The sequence below is a fragment of the Euprymna scolopes genome, chromosome 23 (assembly GCF_053919585.1).
Source record: "Euprymna scolopes isolate OS-2025 chromosome 23, ASM5391958v1, whole genome shotgun sequence".
Taxonomy (NCBI): Eukaryota; Metazoa; Mollusca; class Cephalopoda; order Sepiida; family Sepiolidae; genus Euprymna; species Euprymna scolopes.
The window spans coordinates 62,792,527-62,806,828 of NC_136504.1; positions in this window are offsets into that span (position 1 = coordinate 62,792,527).

Sequence of the window (14,302 nt, forward strand, 5' to 3'; positions counted from 1 at the left end):
ACTGTTGCCACATCTGGGCAGGAGCTGTTAGAAAGGACTTGTCCTGCCTTGATAGAGTTCAAAATAGACTTCGTAGCCTCGTAGGAGATGTCCTTTTCTCTTCCTTGCAACCTCTATCTCACAGAAGAGATGTTGCGAGTTTGTCTCTGATGTATCGTTATTTTCATGGAAAGTGTTCGACTGAGCTTCAATCTATGGTCCCCCCTCGCCAAACTTTCACAAGAAACACTCGTCTAGCTGTAAACACTATCAATAATTCCCCCCACTCTTTATCTGTGCCTAAACCTAAACGTAGATTCCATGAACAAAGCTTTTTTATTAGAACTGCACGCCTGTGGAATTGTCTTCTGTTTTCCTGCTTTCCGGCTGACTACAATATGGTTGTCTTCAAGTCTAACGTAAATAAGTTCTTGATGAGCCGTTCCATATAAGTTATCAAATTTAACAAATTTTCATTACTAATGATTATTATATTGTCCAATTTCTACTGTACACTCTTTAACCCTTATCCTTGAGTGGCCTCTTGGCCTTGATAATGTGTTGATACCTATGAAAAAAAAAGAAAAAGTCCAATGTGAACAAGTTCTAATTGAATCGTCCCCCTAAGTAATCCAAGTTACAAAATTCCCACTGTTTACTATGCTAAAATCACAATGACTAATGTATACCTATTAACCCTTATCCTTGAGTGGCCTCTGGGCCTTGATAAGTGGTGACACCCATGTAAAAAAAAACAACCTCCAGACGCAATTCTCTATCGTCTATCTAGACGGAAGGACGCCAGCAATATTAGCAAGACTCATGTACCGGCGTTACCGGGTGGAAGAATGATACAAAGCCAGAACATATAGGGTAGAGCCCCCCCCCCACTCAACCGAAAACAAAGTAAACTACGGTTGTTAGTGAGGGAACTTGATTTTGGATAGAGGGCTGGATTTTGCTCATATTAAAATGAGATTATGCCTAACTGTGCCCATCGTGAGGAGGCTTTCAAAGCTACACCCGTTTCGTATATTAAGGAGTGAAAATCGATATTACGTCAGAAAACTTATAAATATGAAATATGTATTGTTTAGATTTTATGCTTGTACAAAATTTGAACGTATGGCATAAAACACTAGCGGTTAGTGATGGATAATTCATTGTTTTGACTCTTGAATATATATCCGACACAGTTAGACACAGTTAATTAACAGAGAACCACATCAATCTATATAAAAGCATATAATATATAAACGGATACACACTTGAGAGTCAAAACAATGAAAAGAATATGCTGTTATCGTAACTTTAAAGATTATATTTGGTATGAGTACAAAAATAATTTTAATCAAATTAAGATAAAAAAAATACTCGCAAATCGGAAGTTAAACACGGACAATGAATTTTTAAATAATTAGCCCTATTAAAAAAAACCCTAACCACCACTTCCACCAGTGTAAGTGCCAGTTAAAATTATTATTTTGGGGGAGGGGAGGGGAGTGGGGCTTATACCTCGAACAGTCCTAATATTCCGTTGTGAAATGTCTCAATTATCTATTTATTCACTTTTGCCATTTTTACATTTAGTACAAAATCAATCACTTAATTATTATATCAATCAGTGAAACTATTTCGCCCTTAACTCATCAGAAGAAATAGCAACAATAAATACATCATAACGAGATAAAGTGCGTTTAGGTTAGGGCTGTCTATACTACGCTGAAGCAGGTCGTAAACAATACCAAAATAACATTCCATACACAAACAAAACAAAAAATATATCTGTTCACTTATTCAAAGAAACAAAACTACTATGACTCACCCCCAAATAAACAGAAAAAAAACAGTTGCCATAAATAAATAAAACAGTAAAATTTATTAAATTATTATGGTACGTCGTTTGTTTTATGTTCTTTCTTTTTTGTTCGTTTTTTTTAATTGATTTCCGTTCGATCGGTATAATCCGTCGGCTTCGGTCTTCTGTCGGGAGTTGCTGAGCGAGACTCACAGAAAAACGGGCTTTAAGCGGCAGAAGCACCGCTAGTGGAGCTCTTTTCTTGCTGGCTGTTTTTCTCCGATCCATGCCTTGGTCTTTTCAATATGCAACTTTTGCCTTTGCTATAATCATTTTCATTCTTGTTAACCCTTATATCAAGCGGCTTTACGTCTTATATGGAGCGATTTCCATTAAACGATTCGTTTTCTCTGAGGATATATGTTGCAAAGTGTGATTCTGTAGATAACTAAAAACAAGGTACTTCTACAGTTGAGTTACATATCAACCCTGATATTTCTTATTGTGACTTATCCCACCAGCCTTGGAAAGAAGCTACTAGAATAAGAAGTTGTATTACAATAAGGCATCAAAGCAGTGATCCGATAAAGACCATTATACTAACGAGACAAACGAGTTGGAACAAATGAAGCAGGGCATACATGAGATCATTCTGAAGAACGCATTCGATAATGAAAAGGATTGAGACGTGCAACATCGCATCTACAAGAGAGAAGTTGCAGAAAAGAAAAAAGGTGTGGGGGGGGGGCAATCAAATTTCAGATATCTTTCTATTTCTTCAACTACGACAGAGATTTCAGAGAAATAAATCACCCCCCCCAAATGTACATTCGGAAAATAAAAATACATTTTTTTTCATTATTTATTCTAATTTTCTTCTATTAAACCCTATAGACCTATCAGATCGTTTTGTTAAAGCATTTAATAAAACAATTGATAACAAAAACAACTGAATTCAGGATATTTCTTAACATTCGTTAAGATTTGGCGCTAAAATTCAAATTGTCTGCCTCTCGACGAGTTCTCCATCCCTCGTACTACCTAGCTGCATCTCGATATTCGCACCATTACTTCCAGCGGTCGAATATAAAAACGTCTAGACGCGGATCTTATTAACCGTTACAATTAAGATTATTGTATTACAACGCCGGTTCTATTTTCAATTATTTTATCCATGGACAATGTAATCTGAAACCTCGTGCGATAGTCCGTTGTGCCTTCTGCTGCGAGTTAGCTTCAAGAATATCGTGTGATATGCCAACACAGCGGCAAACCTCGTTGCTGCCTACGTGTTCCTACAAATGAACAATCGTCCCGAGTTGTTTTTTTTTGTCACGAATAAAATAAAAAAAATGGCCATGTTGACCTTTCGGTTGTTCGTTAATTACAAAGCCGATATGCATAGGTCGGCACAGAAAACACCAAACGTCGAAAAACATTTTCTTAGTACAGTTTCAGAATATCTTCAGCACTTTCAGCCCCCCCCCCCCAACCACCAGAGCCGAGACCATTGTTCGAGTGGCTTGTCCTCTTTTGGCGGACGTATGTGTAACAAAGTGAGGACGCGTGTATAGCGGCTATATGCAAAATACCGAGCCGTGTGCGAAATGACGTTATGGTAAGGGGGAAAAAACTTATAAAAAGGAAAGAGCACATAAAAAAACCGATCCCGTTGGAGACGCAAGTGACGCCATGGCCGTAACGAGAAATTACGCGTGGCGGGAGAATAAGGAATAAAGACGTTTTATTAAAATCTGAAACAGGAAGTTCTTTCCTCTTTCCGCTTCTTTGTCTACTTTACGACTGAGTCTGCAACGCGTGTGTCTCAGATGTCAACATGTTAACGCGCGTGTAACATTACATATGACCCTATTCAGGTCTAGGAGATCCACCCAACCAGGATTTGCGTTTTCACCCTTTAGGAAGGTTTAGTGCATTGTTAGTTGCCTGGAGGCGTCCCTACCAGGGAATGCCGATTAAACTGTTCATGCATTTTTCGCAGACCAACATACGCATCATCTATGATGTTGGCTTTTCCAATCCCACTTTCCGACTTTGTGTCAAATCTTCCGGCTGTGGAAGGGAGATAAACACAAGAAAGCACCGGGTTTCATCACGAATAAAATAAAACATCAAACGTCGGAAAGTATTTTTTGTACATAAGAAAACGCTTTCAACAGAGAAACGGTCTTGCAACGGCATGTAAAAGTCTGGTGATGCTCTTGTGATGCTTAATTGCATGCCCCCAAACTCTAAATATAAATCCTAATACTGAAAAATCTAAAGAGAAAGAGAGATAATTTTAATATGATTGGATGCCCCCCGCGTCTTTCATTCATGTTAAGAATGGCTTTCTGGTCTATTTGACCATGTTTAATTATTCCACAAAATCCCCAACAGAAAGCAGAAGTCAAAATGAGTGGACAATCTTGACTATTCGCAAGAATTTCTTTAAAAACTTTAAATCACAATACAATTATGTAAAAAAATATCATCTAGGTTTACAATGATAATCGGTATCAGCTAGGAAATATATGGAATGTTCTAGTAAAAAGAACATCAGAAGAATAAGAACGCATTAATTTAAAAAGAAAAGAAAAATTGGGAATGATTAGATAAATCCGAAAATCTCCGAAGAGTAGTTGCAATTGTGTTTTATAATATTTGCATCATCTATCTATCTATCTATCTATCTATCTATCTATCTATCTATCTATCTAAGCCTGACGAATCCGATAGTGGATGAAACGCAGAATATTCAGTGTAGCTTAATCGCCATATATATTTTATAAATTACTAACTAGCTCTACCTACGTATTGAGCACCTTTGAAGTAAATACTTAAAGTTTACGCATAAATCTATACTTTCGTATATTAAATTTATGTGAGTAAATGAAGTAGTTATATATATATATATATATATATATATATATATATATATATATAATATCTATAAAAGCGAGAGTGTGTGTCTGTCTGTGTGTGTATCTGTGTGTCTTTGTGTGTACATTTCCCTACGCAATAACTCTGTCAATTTTAAGCCTACAGACTCGAAATTTGATATACAGGGTACTGAGATTTGGGAAAATCGATGTAATCGGTTTTCGACCAGAAATTTGGCTGTTAAGGGGTCAAAGTTCAACGATTTGACCTTTGAGAACTCTACCAAACTCCTCCGACAATTTTCGGTCTAAACACTTGAAATTTAAATATAGGTTCCTTGGACATGGATGTAACTTAATAACTTGATTTGTGCCCAAAACAATAAATTTTAAGGGGTCATAATAGGGGTTAAAGTTAAAAAAATTGACCGCTTTTTTTTTGCTCAACATGCATCTCCAAATACCCGCGCAACGCCGGGACCCCATGCTAGTATATCTATAAAAGTGAACGTTTCCGTTTTAGAACTCTACCAAACTCCTCTGCCAATTTTGGGTCTAATCACTTGAAATTTTAGATATAGAGTCCTTGGACATGGATCTAACTTAATAACTTGAGTGGAGTTCAAAACAATAAATGTTAAGGGGCCATATTAGGGGACAAAATTAAAAGAATATGTGACCTCTGCAGTGTCTACCAAATTACTCAGAAAATTTCTGGTCTAAACATTTGAAATTTTACATAAAGAGTATTCAGAGATAGGGCAAGCTTTTTAATCGGTTTGGGTCGAAAATTTTAGTTACCAATATATAAATGTATGTATGTATGTATGTATGTGTGTATGTATGTATGTATGTATGTATGTATGTATGTATGCATGTCTGCCCAACATTCGACAGAGGCGACGGATTTTCTCAGGATCAGTATTGTTTTGAAGTTCGACCTTTCAGACGACAAATATCGAAAAATTGGCTAAAAACATTAATATCTTCACCTTAAATTGGGCACTTTTCTAGGGGGGGGCTTTTTCGCCGATATTTTCGAAAGTCATTCTCTCCTTTCTATCTTCTAGCCTTAATTTTAAAAAATGCCACTTCCGGCTTGGCGGTGGTCGTAACAGCATAGACATCTTTGCGGTGCGGGTTCGAGCCTGCCTTCCTACTACCACTTTTTTTTTTTGCTCAACATACACATCCAAACACCCGAGCAACGCCAGGCTGAAATGCTAGTATATATATATATATATATATATATATATATATATATATATATATATATATATATATATATATATATATATATAATGGAAATGGTAATTAATAAAAACTGAAGAAAGTGCTCAATACTGCTGCGGAGCAAATATGCGTTTTACTTTTTATTACCGTATATTTCTGTTAAGTTACTTTATTGTTTCAGCTACTCGGCCGTTTTTTGGCCGTCTGTAGCTATCCCAAAACAGCGAACATTTCTGTAAAAATCTGAGGAAGCTACAGACGGCCAAAAAAAAAACGGCCGAGTAGCTGAAACAATAATGTAACTTAACAGAAAGATACGGTCATAAAAATAAAACGTATATATATATATATATATATATATATATATATATATATATATATATATATATATATATATATATATATATATATATGCTAGTGTAGATATAAATGCTAGTGTATATATATATATATATATATATATAAGCTTATATACAATGAAAATAAAATAAAAATTAATGTCTATGTCAAAAAATGATAAGACAACGTGAAATTTCGATTAATTAATCTTATATATAATAAATGTTAGAATTTATTTTTGAAAATCATAGTATAGTTGGTTTGTTGTTTTTGTTTTACGGCATATCAACCCTTTCAGGTTATTTAATGCCAAATCCAGTTATTTTGAAGAAAAAATTTTTGATAGAATATTTTTTTTTTAAGTCGGTTTCTATTTAACCAATAGTTGGGACCCTAACAGGTACTACCACTCCGGGTCAGAGTGGACCTTGGAGCTATGGAAATTAAAGGGTTGCTCCACACTCCCCAAAGCCCGCAAGCTGGGGCCTCACCATCGGATATAGTTTAAGCTCATATCCAGGAGCATTATAGTATAAATACATTTTAAGGTTTCATTATAAATCGATTTTTGAGTAATGAGGTCGGACAAAAAAAACACCTTGCTTAAGGGCTTCTCAGGCAGTTTCATGTCTTACCCAAGACCGATTTTGTTTAATCGAAAATTGCAACCTGGCAGACACTACGACTCCATCTCAGAATGGACCTGGGAGTAATAGTGCAGAGTTGATTCAATACTGTATAAAAGCTGCTTAATTGGTGGTCACCACCGGAGTCACTATAAGGTCATACTCATGACCCATTAAAATAAAGTCGTGAAACTAAAAACGGTCTATAAAAATCTAAGCAGTTTTGTGGTATGTTATGCTTTTAATTTACAAAGTGACTAGAAGAATGTTCGTGACAGAACGGAAAAATCAATGCCCCGAACAGTTTTCAAAAGCTCATAATGATCGATTAATTAATTCAACATTGAATTCTATACATACACGTGTATTGAACGTTAAAGCAATATCTGTTCCAGAACGGTTAAAATGAATTCCGAGATCAGAACATTTTTAGCGTTACTTTTATGTTCTACTTACAGAGATTAAAATTGAAAATATACTAATCCTAAACCCTATGTCTAGAATCCTTTTTACGAATTTTGATAAAGACTATTATATACTTTTGTTTCTAGAAAATGTTTAAAATTTAAGGCTTAAGCTTAAGAAGTATTAATAAAAATTAATATTCACGGAAGTTTGCTTGATTGGCATCTAATGAATATGATTCAAATTTAATGAAAAACTTTAAAAAATTGAATTGTCAAACGGGAGGTGGTGCCCATATGATACTTCTTAAATCCTTTTAAAATAATTAAAAGAAATAACATTTTGAGAATATTTATTTATTGATGTCTTATATTTATTGTTAAAATTCGATCAAAATCGCGGGTATATGAATTTTCAGGCTCTTACTTCCGTTGTCTCCCTTCTTGGAAAAAAAATTAAACTAAATATAACACTATTACGCACGCTTACGCCTAACAGCTACGTTCCAAAAGTCATAATAATCTTTAAGATTAGTTTAGGAGTTAATCCAATGTATGCAAATGCACAAACGTATACACATGGCTAAATTTACATAAAATACATTATCTTAGTTAATATGTTTCGAATAAAAAAAGACAATTTTGGCTAATTTGAATAAATTAACGCGCCTTGTAATCTAATTAAATAAACATGACGAAAATAGCCTTTAAATGAATCTCAACCTTATTCTTTATACATTGCTATTTTGAACAAGTTATTTTAAAGAAATGCGACTTGTTTCTCATCAAATGAAACATTGAAAAAGGTATCAAATACAAAATCTAAATGAGTGTCACTTTCTTGCAAGCGCTTGGACAAAAGACAGAAATGATTTGAAACGTTGGCTTCTATTTTCAGTTTCTATTTTACGTTTCTTTTTAAAAATAAATGGGAAGATAACTCTGTAACTGTCAAATATCATGACAGGTATACAGTTAGTAAGTTAAATGTAAACAAAGCGCGCGAAAGAATAGATATAAAATTAAAATAAACGGAAGAAAAATTGTACAAAAGTGAAAAAAAAAAACAAGTGAAATAATAAATAAATAAAAACATAAAGAACAGAAACAAAATCTCTTTCCCCCCTCTCTATATATATCTATTTCAGAAAGAGAGAGAGAGAGAGAGAGAGAGAGAGAGAGGGAAGGGGAAGGAGAGAGAGAGAATCAGCGATATATATGTGTGTGTGTATATACATAATATATATATATATATAAAGAGAGAGAGAGAGAGAGAGAGAGAGAGAAAGTTATGCCTATTAATCTTATCATTAAGAGCATTCATTCTATTATTATTATTATTATTATTATTATTATTATTATTATTATTATTATAATAACGTATATAATTACATTTAATTAGTACACACTGAAGTGACAATATCTACCTAAAAAGCGCAATGACCACCACGGATGACAAACATTTGAAGACAACTGATTCTCCCAACAGTGCATGCGAGTGCCATGTTGTGACAGTAACGACAGTCGATTTCGTAACAGCAGTTCACAGAAGCTCGACATTGGTTATGATCGAGAATTACAGAACTCAAGTGCAAACACAATTAGCCGCCACAACTTAATTAAATTAAAGAGCGGTCCAATCGAAGCAGGTAACCATCATGGTCGCCAGTAACTGACACTGTACGCCAGGAAGTGTCTGTGACAGTTATCTAGATAACCAAGATCCACCAATAAACGATTTACTACAGCATTAACAAATGCAATACAAAAATACAGTCAGATTTTGTTCAAACTGTACTTATGTAGAAAATGGACTACGATTTCTATAACTTATCCGTATTTTCATAGTATTATTTTATTTTTATTATTAATTATATGATTAGTACTATTATTATTTTTAGTTTTATCATAACAATTGATACTCTTATTACTAAGAATAATAATTTTTAAATCTTACTATTATTATTATTATTATTATTATTATTATTATTATTATTATTATTATTATTATTATTATTATTATTATTATTATTACTAGCAGGACCCGTGGAAATTCCACGGTAGTTAAAATCTTTTAAAACACATCAGTAAGAAATTCCTTATAAAAATGAACGTATGGAAGCAAGTAGAACAAACAAAGAACTTTAGTTTAAACTTTTATTGAAGGTCAATGCGATCGTAACTGATGCTGTTGATATTGTCAGGAAGTGCTGGTGATGATTGAGGCGGTGACAGGGACGTCGATCAGCTGCTTGGAGTGAGAATAGTGGTCAGTCAGCAGGTTCTTGGGAGTCAGATTGTGAATTTAAAAAACTGTGTGACATTGCTGACATCGATTTTGTGCAAGTTCTGATGACCCCAAATTATTTAATATTTCAGGACATTTTGGATTACATGTGTGAGTAATGAATAGGTCACAGAAAACTGCCATTGCATCTTGATAAAGCTGTTGTAGATTCCTAGGACTTCCTGTAAATGTAGATGGTAGAATAACTGGTACACCAGAATAACCATCTTCATTCCTTGCTAAATGATCCATTAAGCCAGAATATTGAGCAGCTCTTAGTTGACTTTGATGGCTTTTAATGAAGTTAAATAAGCAACTGTCAACTTTTACATATGCGATAGACTTTTCTATTCATTTTGAATTTTATTCAATGAAGATTTGGAAATTCACAAATATTTTTTAAGTCGAATTATTGATATAGATTTCAATTAATGCATTACAACTTCCTGATAATATAAATAGAACACTTTGAATTTTCTGTACAAAAGTTTTTTTTTCCATAAAAACATTGTAATCTGTTATAATATTCAGATTCTTGTGTATTACATGCATAGAAAATAAAGTGTTTCTGTAAATCTTACGAAGTACAGTAAAATTTTGATTTTTCGATAATCAAAATGATGTGAAGTAGGTTATACCTATCAAATTTATTGTCAATGTTATATAGTTAAGTAAGCTGGCTAATTGGCTATAAAGTAAGTTATTCCGAACTTTGATCTAACATTTTAATTAAAAAAAAAAAGCTTAACATTTTCTTGTATCTTTTTTTATATTAAGAAAAATGTAAGCATCATGCTGAAATAATAAAATGCCATTCTTAATAAGGGGAGAGGGGTTGACTATTCTAAACCTTCACCTAAATAACGATTTAACGAAAAAAATGTTTAAAATGTTCTTGTATCTTTTTTATAATTTTTGTTAAATAAGAAAAATCAATAAACTTTGACAGCACTATTGTAAGAATCATGCTGAAAGCCATTCTTGATATGAGGAGGGGGTTAACTATTCTGAAACTTCACCTAACAATGTAAAAAAAAAAATAAGGGAAAAATATATGTATGAACAATAAATATTTCTTCAGTTAAATAAAATATACTGTAAATCTTTAAATAAGGAATAACTATTTATTTAAACCACAATTATTGAAACAAAGTATTTTACTGAATAAAAAAACGGTTATGGAATCTGATAGTCAAACCTGGGGCAAATTTACCGTTTGCATGGTATTTACCCCTGAACCCACGAACTACTTTTCACCATTTTGCAGCTTCCGTTTATGCTACGCGCATCCACGTTGTAGCATAAATGACGGCTTCACCAAGCAAACTACGTTGCGGGGAGGGGATTTTTTTTCCAGGACATAGAATTTTCTAATTTTAAAAAATACATTATAGCACTTTTTGGGTGGAAAATTTAAAATTAGCTGAAAAAGAAATAAAACCAGAAAAGGAAAGCACTCCAAGTTGGAGTAGGGGGGGATAATTTATCTGTTGTTTTTTTTTTACCTGGAACATAGAATTTTCAAATTTTCAAAAAGTAACACACCGACATTTACCAATTAGAACACCATTTAACATTTTCCGAAGATTTTACTGTGTACATTGGGGGCGCAAGCGGGGGGGGGCGGATGTGATGTTGGCGCACGCGGTCCCCAACATCACATCCGTCCCCCCTCGCTCGCGCCCCCAATGTACACAGTAAAATCTTCGGAAAATGTTAAATGGTGTTCTAATTGGTAAATGTCGGTGCGTTACTTACGGAAAAACGTTTAACTAAACTGCAAAAGCACCTATTAAGCCACATAAGTTCTATAATTGAATCCCCCCCTGAAAAAAAAGAATGAAAAACATAAAGATGTTTGGTGCTTATGTTTTTGTAAACCACATTAAAAACTACGCGAGACAAAAAAAAAAAAAGTCCCCCAATTTGTTGTACTTTTCTTTAACTGTAAGTCATTAAAAAAATGTCAGTCCGTAATTTTTTGATTATTATGCCATGTAAGAAGGCAGTTTGCTAGGTGAAGCAAGCCGTTGTTCACGCTGCAGCGCACGCGCGTAGCGTTAGCGGAAGCTGCAAAATGGTGAAAAGTTATTCGTGGGTTCGGGGGTTAATACCATGCAAACGGTAAATTTGCCCCAAGTTTGACTATCAGATTCGTTGTCAGCGACTTCAATTACCTATGAAAAAAAGAAATTAGAGTGGTCGGTGTTCTGTAATAGCGTATCTGGATATTTACCGAAACTTCACCTAACAATGTAATAAAAATAATGGAAAAATTCTTCAGTTAAATAAAATATACTGAAAAATCTTTAAATAGGAAATAAATATTTCTTTAAATAAATTAAATCGTAAGTAATTAAACACTGTTTTATTTCATATAAAAAAAAATGTTGTGTCCATTTTTTATAGTATTTAAATATGTATGCCCTGTCGGTGGGCATTAGAAGATGAATGCCTGTAAAAGAAGCAAAATAAAACGAACAAAACATAAATAATAACTATGTAAACAACGTAAAGCTGTATAAATGTTACAAAATTACTCGATTCGGCATTAAATAACACGAAAAAGGATTGATATGCCGTAAAACAAAAACAAAGCAGAACAAGACGTAAAATATGTTTTGACTCTGTATTTGCGAATGGCGACTTTGGTGATTTATTTAATAAAGTCATTCTTGACTTTTTTAACATGTATTTCTAAACATATTTTTTGTTGTGTAAGGCTCACTCAAAAGTAAATAAAAAAACAAAAACATAAAGTGGCACAATAAAAAAAAAACGTACTCGTAGCGTTAAATGTAAAAAATATATTTATTACTGAATAAAATAGAATAAGCGTTCCTACAATAATAAACAGAAGACATCGTTAAAAATGTAAGTAAAATACTATACTATTTAAACTGGAACGATACCTTCTATGCATAACTGTCTTAAAAATAATCCGGAACCATAAATAGACAGTTATTTTTTTTTTTTGCTCGGGAACTTTTGGGAAATAAAAGGGTTAATGATTTTTAACTGATAAAGATTAGACAATAAAGGGAGATAATTCACATTAATTAATGTTTGCGATGATGATGACGCGTTTCATTAATTAATGTTTGCGATGATGATGACGTGACACCGTACGGACAAGCAAATTAATATATAGATTATTATTATCACATGTACAGTTACATTTAATTAGAACACACCACCCATGCCATGAAGTGACAATAACTACTTTAAAAGAACAATGACTATCAAAGTGTCCACCATTGTATGAGGGTCACTAACATTTGAAGACATGCGATTTGCCCAACAGTGCTCTGTAACGTGATCGACCTGATGGAGCGAATTGGGGAGCCGGGTATGCTAAGATAGCTTTAATAGATCTCGGGAAACGGAAGATATCCCAAAGACCTAAAGTGCAAGATATAAATATATATTTTATTTCATTGTCAAAAGAATATATATATTATATAATATTGCCTGTCTAGCCGCACTGATGAGCTGTGAAACAGCGAAACAGTACTGTATGTGGATGACTATATATATATATATATATATATATATTGCTTTATTGTTTGGAAGTCGAAGATATATATTTTGTTATTCAAAATTGACGACAGGAATTTTTGAATAATGGCTGGACATCGTCTGGCCTGACGAGTCAGTGCCAAGGGATTCCGAGTGGCAGCCGATGATCCCTGGGGTCATGAGAATTAGATGTTGACATTGAGCTCAGATTGCAAAATTAGTGATATGGTCGAATTGTACACCCGCAAAATGTTGGGGTTTCTCCAAATTCGCGGCGTGATCCGATTGGCTTCTGAGATCACCTCCCCCACTACTGACTTACTATATAGTGCTGATGTCGCGCGAAATTAGTCAGTTTCCAGCCAGAGAGTGTGCTTGAAACTCGAAGTAACAATACCGCTCCCTGAGACGTGGCCGCCACACCCTCCTCCGACCCGTCTGGGGCTATCTCCAAAGAGAAGAGAGATGTGAAACTTGTAGAAATTTACTGAGAACTGAACCATATATTTGTAAAAACAAAATCTGTAATATATTCGTGAAAGTAGAATAGAATTCAAGCGTCTGTTGCTCTTCTTGCCTGCGTGAGTTTTATTATTCGTTTTCAGCATACCAGGATCCAATGTGACGCCGCTCGAAGTACCAGACGATACAAGCCGAGTCTTCCGAAGTTTTCGAAGATCAGGGGTCCTTACGCAACTTCTTAAGAGAGGGTGTTACAGGTTGTTGCCGTAACCTTGGACGGCCCTGTTTGGTTACCACGGAAAAGAGAAAATAAATCTTTCAACGACGATCTCAGGAGGAAAAAAAACTTAATAATAGAAAGAGACAGACAGACGGAGACGGTTGAAAAAGAAGGAAAGAAACAAAGGAAGGTCCCGAAAGCCGAAAAACAAACAAACTTAAAAAAAAAAAAAAACTGGGAGACAGTTGGAAAAAAGAACCCTAAGAGAGAAAAGAACACTGAAAAACATAGAAAAACACTCGTTTGAAAAAAAATATAAAAACCGTTAAAAAAAAGAAAAGAAATAGAGAAAGAGCGAGAACTTAAAACGCAGAGAGAGAGAGAGAGAGAGAGAGAGAGAGACAGACAGACAGACAGACAGACAGACAGACAGACAGACAGACAGACAGAGTGAGAGAGGAGGAGAGAAATCGAAAAAACTTTTAAACGTTAACTGCAGGTGCGCGCGGCGAAACGACGAAGAAAAAGTCAGAGATAGATAGATAGATAGATA